The sequence below is a fragment of the Ricinus communis genome, chromosome 7, assembly GCF_019578655.1.
Source record: "Ricinus communis isolate WT05 ecotype wild-type chromosome 7, ASM1957865v1, whole genome shotgun sequence".
Lineage (NCBI taxonomy): Eukaryota > Viridiplantae > Streptophyta > Magnoliopsida > Malpighiales > Euphorbiaceae > Ricinus > Ricinus communis.
The window spans coordinates 14,835,363-14,839,290 of record NC_063262.1 but is presented as its reverse complement, the minus strand read 5'-3'; the positions used below and the strand labels follow the sequence as shown (position 1 = coordinate 14,839,290).

At 40.9% G+C, this 3,928-nt stretch overlaps 1 non-coding gene across 1 annotated transcript; it reads left to right on the top strand.

Annotated features, from left to right (window-relative positions):
- The first annotated feature begins 1,330 nt into the window (after window positions 1-1,330).
- LOC112536286 lies at window positions 1,331-1,437 on the top strand. Its single transcript, XR_003080329.1, has one exon. It is a non-coding gene; the product is annotated as a small nucleolar RNA R71 (small nucleolar RNA).
- Window positions 1,438-3,928: the final 2,491 nt, after the last annotated feature.

Sequence of the window (3,928 nt, the reverse complement as noted above, 5' to 3'; positions counted from 1 at the left end):
CTAACTTGGCAAATAAACTAGTGGGCATTAAGTTAATACTAGCTCCTAAATCAGCCAATGCACCACTAATTGATAAATTACTAATCATACAAGGGATAGTAAAACTCCCTAGATCTCATCGCTTGAGTGGCAGTTTGTTCTGGAGAATAGCTGAACACTCCTCATTAAGCACTACCTGACCAAGATCCTCCAACTTCCTCTTGTTGCTCAAAATCTTCTTTAAGAACTTGGCGTACTTCGACATCTGCGAAATCGCCTCAATAAAAGGTAAGTTAATTTTCAGCTGCTTAAATAAGTCAAGAAACTTACTATATTGCTTGTCCACCTTATCCTGCCTCAACCTCGCAGGATATGGAACCGGGGGCTGATGCTCCCACACAGGGCTCTTTTGCCTGTCTATTTTCCTTCTCTCATTCTCTACCACCTCAAGGTCTGGTCCTTCCTTAGCTGGCTTGTCCTACACAATTATATTATCCTTATCAGCTAAAGGCAAAGAACTAGTCAATTTCTTACCTGATCGTAAGCTGATAGCCTTGCAATGCTCCCTCGGGTTTGACTCTGTAGTGCTGGGGAGCGATCCTGAAGGTCTTTTTGAAAGCATCTTAGACATTTGGCCAATTTGAGTCTCCAAGTTTGAATCGAGGCCTATTGATTCCTAAGTGCACTATCAGTCTGCTGGAATCTCGTCTCCGTAGACGTCACAAACTTCATCATAAGCTCCTCTAAATTTGACTTCTTTTCTGATGGAGGAGGTGCTTGTGTAGGCCCAGCTGGTTATTGTTGTGGCTGTTGATGAAGTCGTTTAAAACCTGACAGACCCTGGGCATTATTGTTCCTCCAACTAAAGTTGGGATGATTGCGCCATCCAGGGTTGTATGTATTGCTGTAAGGGTTATTCTGCTGCCTTGGGGCATTCCCCATATAATCAACCTGCACAACATCAGAAGACACAACAGAATTAGATGGAATAATAGTAGAGGATGAAGCAAACATACCTCCCGCAGTACAGTTCGCATTGTAATGCGGGCCACCACAAAACTCGCAGCCAACGTTCGCTGCATGAACCGGCATTTGGAGTTAGTCAATCTTCTTGGCTAGAAGCTCCACTTGAGCTGCCAAGGCTGCTGTAGAGTCCACTTGGTTGACCACTCCCTGTCTTCCTGGTCGGCTCCTAGAGGATTGCCACTGATAGTTATTCATGGCCATTTCCTCTATCAAGTTCTAAGCCTGCTCGGGCGTCCTCGCATTTAGCGCCCACCGCCGCAAAGCATCCACCATCTGCCTCGTTGGAAGGTTCAACCCGCTGTAGAAGGTCTGCATCCACACTGGCAATCCGTGATGTGGGCAGCATCTTAAAAGATCTTTAAACCTCTCCCATGCATCATACATGCTTTCATCATCAAACTGCACAAAAGAAGATACGTCATTTCTAAGTTTAGCAGTTTTAGCGGGAGGAAAATACTTATATAAAATTTTTTCGGTCAACGCCTTCCAAGTAGTAATCGTTTACTATGGAAGGGATTGCAACCATCTTTTAGCTCTGTCCCTCAAGGAAAATGGAAACAATCTCAGCCGAATAGCGTCGTCAGTTATTCCATTTATCTTGAATGTGTCACAAATCTCCAAAAAATTAAAGATATGTGCATTGGGATCCTCGCTAGGCAATCCTCCAAACTGCATGCTCTGCTAGATCATTTGGATAACATTGGCTTTTATTTCAAAATTGTTGGCCGCTACAGCAAGTCTGACTATACTAGTTTTCGTCCCATTTAAAGATGGTCGAGCAAACTTGTACATCGTCCTCTGATCGTCATCGGCTTGGGGGTTGAGGTTCTCCATCGCGTCAACTCCTTGAACCTGAACTGTAACTCCATCCTCCTCCTCAATCACCGCAAACGCCGCCCCAATAACTGAGAGAGCGCTCCGGGTCAGATAAGGGTGCTATGGGATCAGGGTTAGAGCTCCTGGTCATAAACTACCTGAAACGGAAAACCAAACAACCACCAATCAACAAAAATAATAAAATAAAATAAAATAAATAAAGAATGAATGAATAAACAGATAATGACTAAATTAACACAGAAACAATTCACTCTAGTTTACCGTTACTGTTCCCCGGCAACAGCGCCAAAAACTTGATGGGCTAACTATTGCAACTTACACCTAAGGCAGTGAACCTATCGATGCGGTCTAGCACTAGTGAGTATCAAGGTCGTATCCGTGGAGATCGGGTAAACCTAAACTTACTACTGTTCGTTATGTTATTTAGTCTAAAATAAGGTGTGAAAGGTTTAAATTAACTAACTAATGCTTATGAATGCAAATAAAGGAACAACAGCAACTGACAATCGAAAGACAACCGTAACAAAGAAGCAAACCCAAAGCGGACCTAAGTGATGGAATTCTAAGGTTGATTATATAAACTGCCAATCTTGCTACCCGTGCCTAAATCCTGAATCGAACTCCGCTCCTCTCTCGAGCTCACTGAGTTCCTAAATCTGCACTAACCTAATGGAATATCTTCATATAAGATTATTACAGATTAGTATTAAGCGTGATTTAGAATTATTAAGAGTTGTTAATTCTTAATCCGGCAAGTGAATTAACCTTATCTCTAAGTGTTAACTACCAGTTCTTACTATTTAATTTCCAGTTGTAAAAAGCATTTCTCAATGTCAAGAAACAACCTAAAAGACAATTAATTTAACGTCTCAAACTAATTGAATCAAATTTTATTACTAAACAGTAAGAAGATTACAAAAATGGCAGATAAAAATCCAATATTTAAACACAGACCATCAACAAAGATGAACCCCAATGGGTTCGGCAGTCCTAGCTACTCATAATGAAAGAAACAAATACAAAAGGAAATAAATAACAAAAAAGAAAATGGAACATATAACCGCTCTTCTATCGAATCGGCGTGGGAATGTCGCAAGTGCCAATTCTGAAACCAGCCTCAAGTACGGATCTCGGATGTCTCGGTCAATCGTCTAGAAACTTCAATCTTTGCTTGAATCCTCCAAATCAATCCTTTGAACTGATGTTAGTCTCCCAAAATGTGAAAAACAGAGGTGCAGAAGTGAGGGGTCACGAACGTAGAGAAGTCCAGAAATCAGAAGCGGAACCCTGTCTCGTTTTACGTGCGCCTATTTATAAGCAGAAGTGCCATAGCCGTGCCACGATCCGTGCCATGGTCCGTGTAAATATGCACGGCCCATGCCATGGCGTGCTCCACGGAATGCCAAATTTTCAAAATTGTCCAAGGTCGTGCAAAAGCCTTGAAATGAGCGTTAACAAGGAATCGACTCTGATAACATCTAATATGCATAAATCATCCAAATAGCTTTGTTTCTGCCCGTAAATCAATCAATCTCTATCAAAGAGTCCGAAAACCTGAAAAATTCATAAACATACCAAAGTGCGATCAAACAGGAATAAATATGACTCAAATACGCGAATAGACGACTAATAAACAGTCAATAAACATGCATCGAATCATATACATCATGCACCCAAGTGTCTCTAGCGACTACGATACTAAAAGACTTATTCAACCTAATCGGGAACACGCTAACCAGTTATAGAGACTAGTGCGGAGATGGGAGTCGCCACCTGAGTATTTTACTAGGACACTTTTACTAATGAGTGATATTTCTCGATTCTATACGGAAGCTTACGCTATAAATCTAGAGATGGATCTGAAAGCCATCTTCCTTATTTGTGTATCTTGGTCTTTAATTTTATTATTGAAGGGGCTATTTTCTATAAATACAACAGTTATATTTCTACATATTAAGCATTATAGCATTGTGAGATTCACCAAAGCCTGGCTCATTTTATTAAATCCAGCCCATGTCCAAAGTTTATTAACCTAATTGACTAGTCAATTATATACAAGTCCCACCTAGTCTAGCCTAATTATAAA